Source organism: Macrotis lagotis, chromosome X (assembly GCF_037893015.1).
Source record: "Macrotis lagotis isolate mMagLag1 chromosome X, bilby.v1.9.chrom.fasta, whole genome shotgun sequence".
Lineage (NCBI taxonomy): Eukaryota > Metazoa > Chordata > Mammalia > Peramelemorphia > Peramelidae > Macrotis > Macrotis lagotis.
In genome coordinates, this window is record NC_133666.1 from 170,065,889 (window position 1) to 170,083,555 (window position 17,667).

General features: G+C 33.1%; 1 long non-coding RNA gene across 4 annotated transcripts in view; it reads left to right on the top strand.

Moving 5' to 3' along the window:
- LOC141499416 (uncharacterized) overlaps positions 1 to 17,667 on the top strand; it is a 39,319-nt gene that overhangs the window by 11,078 nt on the left and 10,574 nt on the right. Inside the window, exons 2-4 of one of the 4 annotated variants that reach the window (XR_012471714.1) lie at positions 8,978 to 9,443; positions 9,557 to 9,700; positions 9,784 to 9,867. This is a non-coding gene — a long non-coding RNA (uncharacterized LOC141499416). Of the gene's footprint in view, positions 1 to 8,977; positions 9,444 to 9,556; positions 9,868 to 17,667 lie in introns of those variants that run through there. The other 3 variants (XR_012471713.1, XR_012471712.1, XR_012471715.1) reach the window with 3 other exon arrangements.

Sequence of the window (17,667 nt, forward strand, 5' to 3'; positions counted from 1 at the left end):
ATATATAATAATAAAAGAAGTTGATAGGATTCTTTCTTTACTTAATTTTTAAAATAATATTGGAATTAATTGCTCCTTAAATATTTGGTAGAATTCACTCATGAGGGCAGTTAGGTAGCACAGTGGATAGAGTACCAGTCTTGGAATCAGGAGGACCTGAGTTCAAATTCAGCCTCAGACACTTAATAATTACCTAGCTGTGTGACCTTGGGCAAGTCACTTAATCCCATTGCCTGGCCAAAAAACCCTGCAAAAAAAAAGAATCTACTCATGAATACATGTGATCCTGGGGATTTTTTCTTAGGATGTTCATTTATGACTTGTTCAATTTCTTGTACTAAGATAGGATCATTTGAGTATTCTATTTCCTCTTCTTTTAGCTGGGCAATTTATATTTTTGTAAATATTCATTTTATCTAGATTGTCAGTTTTGCTGGCATATAATTGGGCAAAGTCTTAATAATTGCTTTAATTTAATTTTTATGGATGATCCAGTCATCCCTTTTATTTTTTTATATAATTTAGATTTTTTCTTTCTTTTTAAAAATCAACTTAACTAATGATTTATCTATTTTTGTAAGACCAGCTCCTGCTTTTGTTAATTCATTCATTTTTTACATGAAACCTTATTAAGTTTTTCTTTTTAGGATTTCATTTTAGATATTTAAGAATTTTGAAGTTTTTTTTTCTTTTTCTAGTGTTTTTAGGTGCATGCCCAATTCATTGATCTGCTGTTTCTCTCTTTTCATGTTATACACATTTGGAGATTTAAAAATTTCCCCTGAGTATTGCTTTGGCTGTAGCCCACAAATTTTGGATCTTGTCTCATTGTTGTCATTCTCTTTAATAAAATTATTGATTGGTTCTTTTTTTTTAGGTTTTTTTTTTTTTGCAAGGCAAAAGGGGTTAAGTGGCTTGCCCAAGGCCACACACAGTTAGGTAATTATTAAGTGTCTGAGGCTGGATTTGAACCCAAGTACTCCTGACTCCAGGGCTGGTGCTCTATCCACTGCACCACCTAGCCACCCCATTGATTGGTTCTAAGATCTGTTCTTTGGTTTACTCATTCCTTAGGAATAGGTTATTTAGTTTCCAGTTAAAATTAATTCTATGCTTTCATTGTCCTTTATTAAATTTTATTTTTATTGAATTATGATCTGAAAATAGTACATTTAATATTTCTACTTTTTTGACCTTGGTTGTGTCATTTTTATACATTAATACATAATCAGTTTTTGTAAAGGTTTCACTTATAGTTGAAAAAAATGGTATGCTTCTTTCCAATACTATTCAGTTTTTCTCCAGAGGTTTAGTCTATCTTAGTTTTCTAAGATTTTCTGTTCATCTCCTTAAGTACTTTCTTATTTATTTTATTTATTTAGATTTATCAGGTTCTGAGAGGGAAAAGTTGAGGTCCTCTACTAGTATGGTTTTGCTGTCTATTTCTCCTATAATTCATTTAATTTTTTCTTTAAGAATTTCAATGTTATGACACTTGGTTCATTTGTTTTAATATTATATTGCTTCATTTTCCATAGTTTCTTTTAGCAAAATCCCATTTAAGTAGATCTATTTTTGTTTTTGCTTTGTTTGAGATCATAATTGCTACCCCTCACTTTTTAATTTCATCTGAAGCATAATAGATTCTTCTCCAACCCCTCACTTTTACCCTGTGTATGTCTCTTTCTTTCAAATGTGTTTCTTGTCAACAAAATATTATTGGATTTTGGTTTCTAATTCATTCAGCTATCTGCTTTCATTTCCAGTTATGATTATGAACTATGCATTTCCCTTCGTTCTATTTTCTTTCTCTCTTTATCCAGTTCTTTATCTAAAATCTATTTTGCTTCTGACCATTGCCTTCTTTTACCTGCTGTAACTTTTATCAACTCCCCTTTCTATTCCCTTGCCCTCCCACATCCCCACTGGGTAAGACAATCTCCTATCCATTGAGTGTGTATATATTTTCTCCTTGTGAAACAATTTAGATGTGAATGAAATTCAAGCACTGTCTGTTCTCCTTGCCTCCAATGATTTTCCTCTCTACTGCTTGCCTCTTTTCTGGGAGATAATTTTCCTTCCCTTCTCCTTTCTCTCAGGGCACCTTTTCTTACCTACCTTTTTTTTAATATCATCTCAACAAAATCAACTCTCTCTTCTATCTTCTTTTTAAATAGAATCCTTCTAACTGCCCTAATAATAATAAAGTTCTTAGAAGATAAATGTATCATCTTCCCATATAGAAGGCACACAGTTTAACTATATTGAGTCCTTTAAGATTTTTATGTTTACCTTTTTATGGTTCTCTTGAGTCTTATATTTGAAAGTCAAATTTTCTATTTTGGTGTAGTCTTTTAATCAAGAGTGCTTAAAAGTCTTCTATTTCATTAAATTTCTGTTTTCCCCTTTGAAGCACTATATTTAGGTTTTCTAAGTAGATGATTCTTGGTTATAATCCCAGTTTTTTTTGCCCTATACATTATCATATTCCAAGTCCTCTGTTCCTTTAATGGGTAGCCACTAAATTTTTTGATCCTGATGTGTGGCGACGATTTTGAATGATTTCTTTCTTGTTACTTGAAGTTGTTGTTTGCTCATTTTTCCACCCCATTCCTGGATTTGGAACTTTATGCTATTGTTGAGCTTTGTTAGTTCTATCTCAAGTTTCTGACTTTTTCTGCACTGCTACTTTCAGGGCCAGTTCTGGGAATTTAGAAGTTTTTTTGTGCATCTGAAAAGAAGCATAGTCATTGCTCTATTGGTCTTTACTGTGGTCCTTAACCAAGGACCAATGATCCTTTGGCATTGCAATCAATAGTGCCTCTCAGTGCTTCCATTCTCTTGTTTTCAGTTTATGATTTGCTATTGCTGATCTTCTGTGTGTTGGGAAAAGTTAATAACTAAAACTTTTTAGGAATATATATGAAGTAAAATAATTCATATTTAGCACTAATTGAAAGATTGAGAGTTTTACTGGTAAAGTGTAGTCAAACAGTACAGGATGTGCCAAAGAAAATTTGCTATTTTGTACTTCATATTTTTAATGCTTATTTTCAAAGTAAATTCTGATAGGACAGCTAGGTGGCACAGTGGATAATGTGCTGGGATTGAAATTAAGAAGATTCATCTTCCTGAGTTCTAATCCTCAGATACTTACTAGCTGTGCGATCCTGGGCAAGTCACTTAACCCTATTTGCCTCAGTTTCTTCATGTGCAAAATGAACAAAATGAATAGGAGAATGAAATGGCAAACCATTTCAGTATCTTCGCCAAGAAAACCTCAAACAGGGTCACAAAGAGTCAGCATGACTGAAACAAATGAATGAACAACAACAAAATTCTGATTATTAATTTTTAAAAATTGTAGTTATTTAGTTTTGTTTGTATAATGAATAAAAATAACATCTTTTAAGGGGAAGATTGGTCATTACAAGTATTTGACTTTTGGCTTTGTTTTAATGCATTTTTTAAATGACAGCTGTCATCTTGGAGTGTTGTATTGAACCCACACTTAGGTAGAAGGATCAGGTTTTGACCCTTCCAAGCTAATATAACTATGAGAAGGTCACTTCTTTTTTCTGTATCATTTTTCTCATCTTTAAAAATGGCAATAATACCCTTAGTACTTATCTCACAGGGTTTCTGTGTGACTCAAATAGGATAAGATATGTAAAGTGCTATATAGATTTAAAAGCACTATTTTTAAAATGTCAGCTATAATTATTATTAGTTTTGTTGAGGATTTTTCATTCATTTCAATCAACCAGTATTTGTGACATTGAGTCAAGCTTTTTCCAAAAATAGCATTTACTCTTTGTCTTTATTCTGGGCTCATACTTGTGGCCAGTCTTTTGTCTCTATATCCTGGACCATCTCCTCACCATGCTGCCCAGAATGGTTCTTTGTTCTTATGTCCTCCAAGGAAACCTTGTACTCTGCCCCTAGCTTGCTGGGTTCTGAGAGTTGAGCTACTGTCTTATATTGTCCAGAATCAGGCCATCACTGCCATTTCCACACCATGATTCAAATTCTGTGTCCCTCCCTCTCCATCTGCTCAGCTTTCCAGCTCTCCTTCACATGTTGCTTTCTCCACAAGAATGTTAGCTCCTTGTTAGGGACTGTTTTTCTTACTTGCCTGTATTTGTGTCCTCAATACTTAGTACAATACCTGGAACAAATAAGGAACTGATTAATTTTCACTCTCAAGATGTTTCTCATTGGAGATGACACTATGCTGCTTGCATCAATCTCTTACACATTATAAATCTTCCTAAATAAGCTCGAGTGTCTCTAAACAGTGTAATCTAACTATTCACACAAAGAAACAAACTTCATGAAGAATACCAATTGTCCAGTCTTATAATATTGTCCAGATACCTACAAATGGTTCTGAAAGGTTGCAAGTCAGAGAACATGAAATTAAGCATCACTTAAAGGCAATGGAGAGGCACATAATCTAATTCTGACTTCAGACACTTAATAGCTGTGTGACCCGGGGCAAGTCATTTAATTTTACTTGCCTCAGGTTCCTCATTTATAAAACAAACTGGAGAAGGAATGGTAAATAATTCCAGTATCTTTGCTAAGAAATGTATGAGCTAATAAAGGGTAGGATGGGGTGGGGTGTCATGTACCAAGAGAAAAGGTATAACCTATGAGTAGCTTATATGCTCCATTGGTATACTTTCAATATACAAGAAAAAGAGGAAGAAATGAAGATATGTGTCACTGAATTGGAAGAACTTGGATTTAAATAGCATAGTGATGGAGGTGGGGAGAAAAAAGACCTGGGAAGATTCTTGGAAGCACATCATCTGATGCCTCTAACTGAAGGATTACTGTTGTGTTTAAAAGAGAACAAGATGTGATAAACCAATAATAATTAAAGTCACACCAAATATGTCAAGGAACTCTAAAGTTAGCTATTTTATTCTGATTCAGGAATGTTTAAAAAAAAAAAAAGAAAAGGGGTGGCTAGGTGGCGCAGTGGATAAAGCACTGGCCTTGGAGTCAGGAGTACCTGGGTTCAAATCCGGTCTCAGACACTTAATAATTACCTAGCTGTGTGGCCTTGGGCAAGCCACTTAACCCCATTTGCCTTGCAAAAACCTAAAAACAAAAAAACAAAAAACTAGCCTATAAAGGTTTTGCATTTGGCTTTCCTCATTCTCCCCATGAGAAATATATCCAAGCATTATAGTTCTTTTTCTGCTGTATGGCAAACCATTTAATAACACAATAGCCAAGAGAACAAAAAAAAAACCCAAAAGTGAATATTCTAAAGATAATCCATTTCTTCAACTCCTTTTCCCATGAAATCATAATTAGAAAGATGGCTACATTAAGCCTTCTTAATGTTGATAGAGAAAATGAACATGTGGAATAAGCCAAAATTTTAGAGATAAATGAAAAGGGAAAGATGCCTTCATTTTTACCTGTGTGAAAAGGTAATCAGTAAAAATTATCTACAAACAAAAAATAATCCTTCAACAATAAAATATTAGTTTAAAGGGAATTAGCAGTCTATGTGGGGGGGGAAGACTGAGAGAGACAGACACAGAGAGACAGAGAGACAGAAAGAGAGGGAGTGCGACAGACAGAGAGAAGGAGAGGGAGACAGACTGAGAGAGAGAGGGAGAGGGAAAGAGATGAAGAGACAAAGAGAGAGGAGGGGAAAGATGGGGAAAGAGAGACATAGGCAGAGAGAAGGAAAGGACAGACAAAGAGACAGAGAAAGATCACCTTTTATAGACTATTAATATTAATATCAATTTCTCATGGGTAGGCTGAGCTAATATTAAAAAAAAAGGTTATTTTACCTCAACTAATTTCTTTATTCAGTGGCATAAAATCAAACTACCAAAAAATTATTTGATAGAACTAGAAAAGATAACAATAAAATTCATTTGGAAGAACAAAAGATCAAGAATATCAAGGAAATTAGTGAAAAAAATTACCAAAGAAGGTGGTTTAGCAATACCAGATCTCAAACTATATTATAAAAAACGATAATAATCAAAATAATGTAGTACCAGCTAAGAAATAGAGTAGTGGATCAGTATAATTAAGATTAGGTGTACAAGAAACAGCTCTTCTTTTTTTTTTTAGATTTTTGCAAGGCAAATAGGGTTAAGTGGCTTGCCCAGCTAGATAATTATTAAGTGTCTGAGACCAGATTTGAACCCAGGTACTCCTGACTCCAGGGTCGGTGCTTTATCCACTACGCCACCTAGCCGCCCCAAGAAACAGTTTTTAATGACCATGGTAACTTTGTATTTCATCATTGAAAAGACCCCAGCCTTTGAGATAAGAACTCACTATTTGACAAAATCTAAAGAGGAAGCTGAAAAAATTAGGATACAAACTAGGTATAGACTAATATCTCACACCATATACCAAGATAAGGTCAAAATGGGTACATGATTTAGACATGAAAGGTCATACTATAAACTATTGGAAGAGCAAGGAACTGTCAGCTGCACAGGGAAGGGAAGAATTCGTGACCAAACAAGAGACAGAGAGCAATGCAAAATAGAAAATAGAAAATTTTGATTATATTAAAATAAAAAGTTTATATAAACAAAACCAATGCAATCAAGACTAGAAGGAAAGCAGAAACCTGGGAAATAATATTTTTTTTAGCATGTGTGTCTGATAAAGGTCTCATCTCTCAAATGTGGAGAGAACTGAATCAAATTGATAAAAATACAAGCCATTCTCCAATTGACAAATTGGCAAAGGATACAAACTCCCAGTTTTCAGATGAAGAAATTAAAATCAAAGCTATTTATAGGTATATTAAGATCACTTGTGATTAGAGAAATGCAAACTAAAACAGCCCTGAGATACTACTTCATATCCATCAGACTGACTAATAAGACAAAAAAGGAAAATTATAAATGTTGGAGAGAATGTGGAGAAATTGGGACACTAATATACTGTTGATGGAGTTGTAAAGTGATCCAACCATTGTAGAGATCAAGTTGGAACTATGCCCAAAGGGCTATAAAATTGTGCAAAAGTAGATCCTTTTCATAATTTTTTTGGGATACAGATCACTGCTTGATCTGTATCCCAAAAAAATTATGAAAAAGGATCTACTTTTGCAAAAATATTTATATAGCCTTTTATGTAATGGCAAAATATTGGATACTGAGGGAATGTCCATCAATTCAAGTCTGACATATGAATGTAATGGAATGCTATTGTGCAATAAGAAATGATGAACAGACATAGTTCTGTTCAAGAAAAACCTTGAAAGATTTGTACAAAATTATGTAAAGTTAAAAGAACAGAAGCAGTAGAATATGTATCAACAACATTGTGTTACAGTCAACTATGAATTGTAGTAGCTCTTCTCAACAACAGAATAATCTAAAACACGTACAAAGGAAATGCTATTGATATCCAGTTAAAAAACTTATGGATGCTGAATACAAATCTCAGTACATTTTTTTCACCTACTTTATTCTTTTTTGTGGCTTTTTTTTTCTTTTGATCTATTCTTTCTTTCTTTCACAACTGTGACTAATATGGAAATGTGTTTTACTTGATAATATATGTATAACCAATATCAAATTGTCTATAATTTTTGAAAGGGCAGAGGAGATTGTAAGTTATGGTTTAAGGTGCTGGTCTAAGAAAAATTTGGAACTCAAACTCTTATAAAAAATAAATGCTTAATAAGCAGCTAGGGGCACAGTGGAGAGAGCACCAGCCCTGGAGTCAGGAGTACCTGAGTTCAAATTCAGCCTCACTTAATAATTACCTAGCTATGTGGTCTTGGGCAAGCCACTTAACCCCATTTCCTTGCAAAAATCTAAAAGAAAACCCACAAAAACAAAAACAAAATAAATGCTAAAAATTGTCTTGACATGTAATTAGAAAAAAAACTATTAAAAATAAATAAATTATAAATAGATAAATATCTCCAGAGCTTGGCACATGGTTTATCAATTATATTTGATTCTTTGTGACCATTTTTATAGTTTTTCTTAGCAAAGATGTTAGAGTAGTTTGCCATTTCCTTCTCAAGAACATTTTACAGATATGGAAATTGAAATAAAAACAGATTAAGCATCTTGCTCAGGGTCACACAACTGGTAAGTGCTTGAGACCAGATTTGAACTCAAGAAGATGATTCTTCCTGATTCCAGGGTTGGTATTCTGTCCACTGAGCCACCTACGCTTACTAAATATTGACTGATTGATTTACTAATTGACCAGCTATAAAAATGCCTTCTTATCCTTGATCTCTAAATCTCCTCTTCCATGAGAGCTAGCAGATACCTTTGGCAAACATTATCTCCTTGTTTTATACCTTATATTTTATCAGAGAGCAGAGGATAATTATACTGTTATCTGTTACAACTTTTTAAGGAAATTTTCGTATAATTTTTGACATAAGCATAGGAGATCTCTAAATGGAAGTGTTTTTTAAAAGTACCTTTTTGAATATGTGATAAACTAAATCAAATACTATTTTATAATTGAAAAATAATATTACATGCAGAAAGATTTTAAATTTGCTATTTTTTCAGTGATTTGTGGTTTTATGAAAATATGGGCTACTCACAAAAGTTTGCCTTTTTCTTTCTGATATTTTATCAATAATGCCATTGATATGTTATAAAGATAGCTTGGTGAGGCATAAAGAATACTAGCTTTGGAGTCAATGGACCTATGTTCATATCTTGGTCTAATACCTGTAACATTAGGAATGTCACTTTACCTCTATTTCTTCTTATGTGAATTAAAGGAGTTGAACTAGGGGACCTTTAAGGTCTATTCTAGTTCTAAATCTCTGATCCTAAAGTAGTCAATAAATTCCAGCCTTGACATTGTAAAAGATAAAATTCTCTTGGGGCAAACCCTAATAAAAATTTTTACACATGAAAAAACTAATAAATAAAGTGTATATTCTTTGTAAAATTCATTTTTCCTGCTCAGGCTCCTTTTCCTTTTTGTTTGCTTTTAGATCCTGGTTTGCAATGAAGTTCCACGTGATTGAAGTTCCCAGAAGTATGACTCACAGATAAATGGAGCATTAATTTGCTCACTAGAATGAAAAAATTACAAAGATCATTAATGTAATATCAAAAGAGACATTTGTTTATCCAAGGATAATCTGTTTCTGGTAGTACAATAGAAAGGACAGTACAAAGGACACACATCACTTCCTTCAAATACATTCAAACAACTCTTACTTCTCTATCAAATAGGAAGACCAGAAACAGTGAGATAGATTTCAGCTCAAGATAAGAAAAGAACCATTATAATTGTCCAAAATTTCAAAGTGCTGCCTAATGAAATATTAAATTCCCCAAAAGATGTTGAGATGGATGATCCCCAGAGTGAAGAAAGTGCAGGATCTGCAATACAGATATGTTACAAAGAAGAATCAGAACAGAAAAATCTCAGTGAGAATTTATCTCCACTTCCTGGTATGCAAAGTTGTTTATTCTTCTAATCAAAACACAGTATTCTAAAAATCTAATATGGAAGTATCATTGTAAATTTCTTTAACATTGTTTCAACTTGAATCCTTCTTCCATAGGACAACTCTTCAGATGATTGACTTCTATAAAACTCTTACAGCTTAAAGATCCTTGCTTTAGACAAAAAAGAAAAGAAAAGAAAGAGAAAGAAATATTTAGTTGTTGGGTTGCCCCTGATCAGGAATGCTGAAGGAAATATTCAAGTATGTGTTAGAGATGGACTGGATTTCTTTTGAGTTTCGATTCTACAACATATGCTAACATATTTTTTTTCCCTTTTTCATAGCTAAGAAGTCTTAATTTGTTAATCCTATTGGAGGTGAAGAAAGATGTCTCTTCTTCCAGTGTCTTTATGAATTCTCTTCTTATGTTTATGTAGTCTTCTTTCTAGTTTACCATCTCCCAATTCATAATTTCAGGTTGGATTTCTTAGGGTATCATCAACCTTGGTTCAAAGTACTCTGAGAGGGGCGGCTAGGTGGCACAGTGAATAGAGCACTGGCCCTGGAGTCAGGAGTACCAGGGTTCAAATCTGACCTCAAACACTTAATAATTACCTAGGCGTGTGGCCTTGGGCAAGCCACTTAACCCCGTTGCCTTGAAAAATCTAAAAAAAAAAAAAAAGTTGTTTACAAAGTACTCTGAGTTCTAAATTAGATCTCTTTAATCCTTTCTATACATTTAACTCTATTCTTGTCATTCAGAGAGCACAATTTTTCTCCCATAAAATTGAGGTACATCCTTTTCTCAAATATATCTATATAGTGTCATTGGAAAGAGTTAATACACAGAGAGATTGGCTTGCTGTAAAGAAAATTGATTAAAGAAAGACTTGCATGAACTGATGCTGAGTGAAGTGAGCAGAACCAGGAGAACATCATACCCCTTAACAACATTGTGAGATGGATCAGTTATGATGGATGCTGCTCCTCTCAATAGTTCAGGGATCAGAACGTATAATGGAAAATGATATTCACATTCTGAAAGGAGAAAAAAAAAACACAAGAAACCTATGGGGTCTGAATGCAAAGCAAAGCATACTGTGTGTTCACTTTTAAAATTTTCTTTTATGTCTTGTCTTTCTTTTTTTTTAATTGATATCCCTTTATTATACACTTTTTTCCTTACATCAAATTTAATGCGTCCAGAAAACAATATGATGTGTTTCTTCTGAGAGTCATACAAAGAAACTGGACTATTGATATTTCTTTAAAATACACAGTAAAAATGTATGACATTGTGTCACTTAAATTATGTTTTACATTATCAGTGCATTTCTAGCAATAAGATACTGGTGGATCCAAAAATTTCTGAACTCTGAAGGAATTTCAAAAGTTCAGGGCTCCAGTTACTTTGATTTTAGTCATGCTTGTGAGAAATAAATCACTCATACATATTAAATAAAAAGGGTTGTCTTACTGACAAAAGCCAAGAAATTCAATTTGCTATCATTTTCTGAGTGCCTAATGTATACAGAGCACTGTGCTAGGCACTGGAAATGTAGTTAAGGCTGTAAGAATCTTAATTCAACTAACTCAGTCTCTTACACAGAGTTAGTAAAGAAAAAAAATCTCAAATCTCAAGGCCATTTTATTTATTTCAATACTTAAGACAACTTATTTCCATTTTGAAATACCCATACCCACACCCACACACAAACACACACACTCCTAGCACTCTGAACCATGAAGTCAGGTATTTTAAATCACTTTGATATATTTCCTTTAACTAAATTAAAGTTCCAAAGTTATGTCATTTTTGAATTGATACGTTAACATAAATATGTTTATTAATTTTTAAAATGTTCCTAAAATGCTAACATCTACCTATGGACCATTTTCAAAAACTAGTCAGGTAACTTGCACATCTCAAAAGCAGCATCTGGAGTTGGACTGTCCAAAATGGCACTTGGAACCATGTCAATTTTTAAAAGTTCCTATAAACATCAATATTTAGATTGAGCAATGGGGAATTGTCTTTCTTTCTGATATTTTCTTTCACAATGTCTTATATGGAAATATGTTAAACATGATTATACATGTACAATTTTTTACCCTATTGTTTGCTGTCATGGGGAGGGGGGAGAGAGAGGGAAGGGTGGTAGAAAAATCTGGAACTCATAAACCTTCAAATATATGAATATTGAGAACTACTTTTAAATGTAACTAGAAAAAATATTATATTAGAAATAATTAAAATAATTTTAAATTGATTTTTAAAGTTTATTTTTAGTTCCAAAACTTCCCCTTACCCTTTCTCTCTCTTCCCAATTCACTGAAAATTCAAGAAAAATAATATCCACTATAAATTCATATAGACATGCAAAATAAATTTTCACATTCCAAGGAAAAAGTAAGAAATAGAAAAAAATGTGCTTATATCTGCATTGAGTTCATCAGTTCTTTTTCGAGAGAGAGAGAGAGAATAAAGACTGGTTCTTTCAAAAAGACATTAAGAACCATGTAAAACTTTAATTAATTTGATTAAAGTCCTAAGGATAGGAGGAAAACTATAAGCCAATATCATTAGTTAATATTAAAATTAAATTGAGGGGTGGCTAGGTGGCACAGTGGATAGAGCACCAGCCCTGGAGTCAGGAGTTCAAATCTTACCTCAGACACTTAATAATTACCTAGCGGTGTGACCTTGGGCAGGCCACTTAACCCCCATTGCCTTGCAAAAACTTAAAGAAAAAAAAGAAAAAATTAAATAAAAAGTTAAATAAAAGAATTTAAACAAAGTCCTGTCTAACAGACTTGTGATTTATCCAAGAAATCATCCATTATGACCAAGTTGAATTTATACCAGGGATATAAGAATGGTTCAATTAAAAAGCAATCAACATAAGTCATATTAAAAACCAAAATATAATAATTATTTCAAAAGATGTAGGAAAAAACCTTTGACAAAGTACAACACTGAACTATACTAAAAAAATTTAAAAATGTATGTATAGAGGGATCTTTTAATATAATAAAAAAATCTATCTAAAACCAAAATCATACATTATATACAGTGGTGATATGCTAGAATTTTTTCCCAAAACACTACAGGAATTAAAAAAAAAGGATGCCCACTCTCCTCACTATTATTTGATATAGTTCTATAAATGCTAGCAAGATCAATAAGACAAGAAAATGAAAATAAAGCATAAAAATAGGGAAAGAGGAGTTAAAAATTATTCCTCTTTTAATTTGATAGTATAGTTGGAAAATCTTAGGGAACTAGCAAAGACACTAACTGAACTTTTGTCATTTTGTTGGCTATAGAATAAACCCTCAAAATCATTTACATTTTTTTTTAGGTTTTTGTAAGGCAAACGGGGCTAAGTGGCTTGCCCAAGGCCACACAGCTAGGTAATTATTAAGTGTCTGAGACCGGATTTGAACCCAGGTACTCCTGACTCCAGGGCCAGTACTTTATCCACTGCACCACCTAGCTACCCCATGCACCACCTAGCTACCCCATGCACCACCTAGCTGCCCCTACATTTCTATATAATAACTTTTTAAATTCAAGAAGCAACAATATAAAGGAGAATCCCATTCCAAATAACTACAAAATGCATAAAGTATTTGAGTATTGATCTACCAAAGTACACACAAGACTTGTATAGATTCAGTTACAAAGTGCTCCTTTTAGAAGTAAGGAACAAAACAGAAATCAGAGAAAAATAATTTACAATAAGTTTCTCTGATAAAGACCTCAATTCTCATATAGGCAAAACTTAATCAAATTTATAAAAATACACAGTTGATTAATGGTCAAAGGATATGTACAGGCAATTTTCGGAAGAAGAAATCAAAGCTTTCTATAGTCATGAAAAATATGTTTTAAATCATTATTGATTAGATAAATGTAAATTAAAACAATTCTGAAATACCACCCCATACCTCTCACACTGACTAAGATAGGAAAGTAAAATGTTGGATGTGAGAGGGGATATGGGAATATGGGAACATTAATGCACTGATGGTGGATTACAAATTGATCTAACTATTGTGGAGAGCAATTTGGAACTATGCCCAAAGGACTATAAAATTGTTCATACCCTTTCCCCCAGAAATACCACTGTCAAGTTTGTTTCCCAAAAAAATTTTTTTTAAATAAAAGTAAAAAATACTTCTGGCACTCTTTTTGTGGAGACAAAGAATTGGAAATTGAAAGGATGCCCATCAATTGGGTAACGACCTGAACAAATTATATTATATGATTATGATGGAATACTATTGTGCTATAAGAAATAACAAAAAGAATGGTTTCAGAAAAACTTAGAAAGATTTATATTATCTAATGCAAAGTGAAATGTGCAGAATCAAAAAAAACATTGTTTACAATAATAGTAACATTATATGATGATCAACTACCAAAGATTTAGCTATTCTGATCAATGATTTAAGACAATTCTGAAGAACTTATGATGAAAAATACTATCCACCTCAAGAGAAAGAACTGGGGGGTGGCTAGGTGGTACAGTGGTTAGAGCACCAGCCCTGGAGTCCGGAGTACCTCATTTCAAATCCGGCCTCAGACACTTAATAATTACCTAGCTGTGTGGCCTTTGTGCAAGCCACTTAACCACATTTGCCTTGCAAAAAACTAAAAAAAAAAAAAAAAAAAAAAAAAAAAGAGAAAACTGCTGGTGTATGAATTCATATCAAAGTATACTTTCTTAACTATCTTTTTCTTCTTTTTTGTTGTTTTTCTTGGACAACATGACCAATATGAAAATATGTTTTGCATGACCACATATGCATAATGTATATCAAACTGCTTGCCTTCTCAAGGGACAGTGAAAGAGAGAATTTGGAACTCACAATTTTAGAAAAATGAATTTTAAAAATCATTTTTATAAGCAATTGAAAAAATATTTTTTAAAAAAGAAAGAACAACTTAGATGGAGAATATTCAATGTTTGTGGCTGGGCTATGTCAATAGAATAAAAATGACAATGCTACCAAAGTCAATTTACATTTTTAATGATATATCAAATTACCAAGTAGAAACTTTAGAAAACTTGATAAATAATTTAAAAATTCATTTTTAAAAATGTCTAGCATATAAAGGGAAATGATAAACTATATTATACAGCATCAGTTATCAAAAACATTTAGTATTGGTTAAAAATAAAGAGATAAATCAATGGAACAGAATAGAAAAGGGAGAATCAGAAACAATAGAACTCAATAATCTAGTTTTTGATAAAGATAGAAAATACAAATTATCTAGGAGTTTTCTATATGGTAAAACTGAAACAAATTAAGCTCAGACTAGCACCTTAAACCCACAATACATTCTCCTAAATGGATACATGATGTTTATTTTTGTTTAAAGATTTTATTTATTTTGACTTTTACAATTTTTCCCCTAATCTTACTTCCCTCCCCCACCCCCCACAGAAGGCAATTTGTCAGTCTTTACATTGTTTCCATAGTATACATTGATCCAAATTGAATGTGATGAGAGAGAAATCATATCCTTAAGGAAGAAACATAAAGTATAAGAGATAGAAAGATCAGACAATAAGATATCAGTTTTTTCCTAAATTAAAGTTAATAGTCCTTGGTCTTTGTTCAAACTCCACAGTTCTTTCTCTGGATACAGATGGCACTCTTCATTGCAGACAGACCCAAATTGTCCTTGACTGTTGCACTGATGGAATGAGTGTGTTCATCAAGGATGATCATTGCTCCCATGTTGCTTTTAGGGTGTACAGTGTTTTTCTGATTCTGCTCATCTCACTCAGCATCAGTTCATGCAAATCCCTACAGGCTTCCCTGAATTCCCATCCCTCTGAGTTTCTAATAGAACAATAGTGTTCCATGACATACATATACCACAGTTTGCTAAGCCATTCCCCAATTGAAGGATATTTACTTGATTTCCAATTCTTTGCCACCACAAACAGGGCTGCTATGAATATTTTTGTACAAGTGATGTTTTTACCCTTTTTCATCATCTCTTCAGGGTATAGACCCAGTAGTGGATTCTGGATCAAAGGGTATGCATATTTTTGTTGCCCTTTGGGCATAGTACATGATGTTAATATTAAAGTTCATAAAAAAAACCCTTAGAAGTAGATCATATATGCCCCTCACAACTATGGGTAGAAAATATATTCTTGAACAAACAAATGATGAAGGCAATTCCAAATATAAAATAGATACCTTTGATAATTTGAAATTGAAAAGTTTCTCTGCTTTTCATAATGCTCTTAGAATAAGAAGAGAAGTGGTTGAATGAAAAAAAAATATAGGGGTGGCTAGGTGGTGTAGTGGATAAAGCACAGGCCCTGGAGTCAGGAGTACCTGGGCTCAAATCTGGTCTCAGACACTTAATAATTACCTAGCTGTGTGGCCTTGGACAAGCCACGTAACCCTATTTGCCTTGCAAAAACCTTAAAAAAAAAAAGAACCTCACAGGAAAATGAGCAAAAAGACTAATCAAATAAGCAAATAAAATTTAAAAAAGTCACAATTCAATGAATAACTCTTATGGGTAAAAGAAAACAAAATGAAATCTCCAGAGGGAAAGAAGCAAGATGTGATTCTTGATGTTGGTTTACTTTGTAAATCTATAGATTTTATTTTATAAATTTAAAAACATTATTCTTAAATAGGCTTATAGCGTTCAACAGACTGCTAAAGAGGTCCTCAATAGATGTCTGCGCGCGCCCACACACACACACACACACACACACACACACACACACACACACACACACACACAAACACACACACCCCTTGGTTTAGAAGCATAATCTAGAGTATAAGGCATTATCAGGAAACTATAAAATTGTAAATAAGAGACTGGAGGAAGAATTCAAGAAAATGAGAATGAAAATCAGCAATATAGGCAAAAGGCTGAAAATAAAGTAGAGAAGTTTATGGAGAATGAAAAAAAGCATAAAAAGAACAAATAATATCAAAATTTTAAAATGGCAAAACAATAAGATAATTTCAGATTTCTACAAACCAAAAGGCAGAGAGGAGATCTTTGAAAGATCAACTGAGAATTATTGGTCTCCCTCAAAAACTAAAAGTCCGAATATTACATTTCAGAAAATCATGCAAGAAAAATAAGGAACAGAAATATTGGGAACGAAGAGCAGAATAAATCAGTAGAATCCACATAAGACAAAGAGGAATGTAAGATTTAAGTCATGCAGAAGACCACAATATTAGCAAGATGATACCAAGACAGGCAAATGAATCAGATTTCAGTGAGGGGGATGCTGTGCTAAGTCACCAAACTCACTTTCTCCTCCGGAGCCATCTGGGTCCAAAGAAGAGGCTAATATGACAAAAGAAAGGGATATCAGTCAACATCCTTCCCAGCAAACCGAGAACACTTCAAAAAGAAAAGGTGATGATTTTTTTTTTCATTGAAGGTGAAAAATGTAATGCTTTCCGAGAAATTCAGAACACAGTTGGTCCTTTGATGACCAAGTACATGAAACAACAAGGTAAACTAGAACATAATACAAACGAAACAGGGACTGCTAGATGGTGCAGTGTATAAAGGACCTGAGTTCAAATGAGATCTCAGATACTTGACACATTCTAGTTGGACAAGTCACTTAAGCCTGATTGCCTCATATTCAACCATCCCGATTCACATCTGAACCCAGATGGCTCCAGAAGAGAAAATGAGACTGGTGATTTAGCACAACACTCCCTCACTCAAATCCGATTCATTTGCTTATCATGGCATCACTTCCCAGATATCTTGGGCTTCTTTGAGGTCAAAGGACAAGCATCATCACAAGTGAAACAATTCTTAGATGATAAGGAAGTGGTAGATATTTCTGTTTATAAGTCACATGAAATATAGTCATTAAAATAAAAAAGACTTAGAATTTAAGGATATAATCCTTTGAAAGAAGGATAGCTCTTTTAAAAAATTTTAAAAGGATAGAATTCCTTTCTCTGAAGTACTGAAGGGAAGTGTAGAGTAGGGAAGATCAGTGGAGGAAAGTAGTATTCTTTAAATTTACTGCTACAAGTAAGGTAAATCAAATAAAATATATTTATTGCCTATAATAACAATCAAATCCTTAAAAGAAAGAGTTAATTCAAATGAAAAGAAACCAAAATAATAAAACAGTAGTAGCAGTAGTAGTAGTAGTAGTAGTAGTAGTAGTAGTAGTAGTAGTAGTAGTAAATATAGT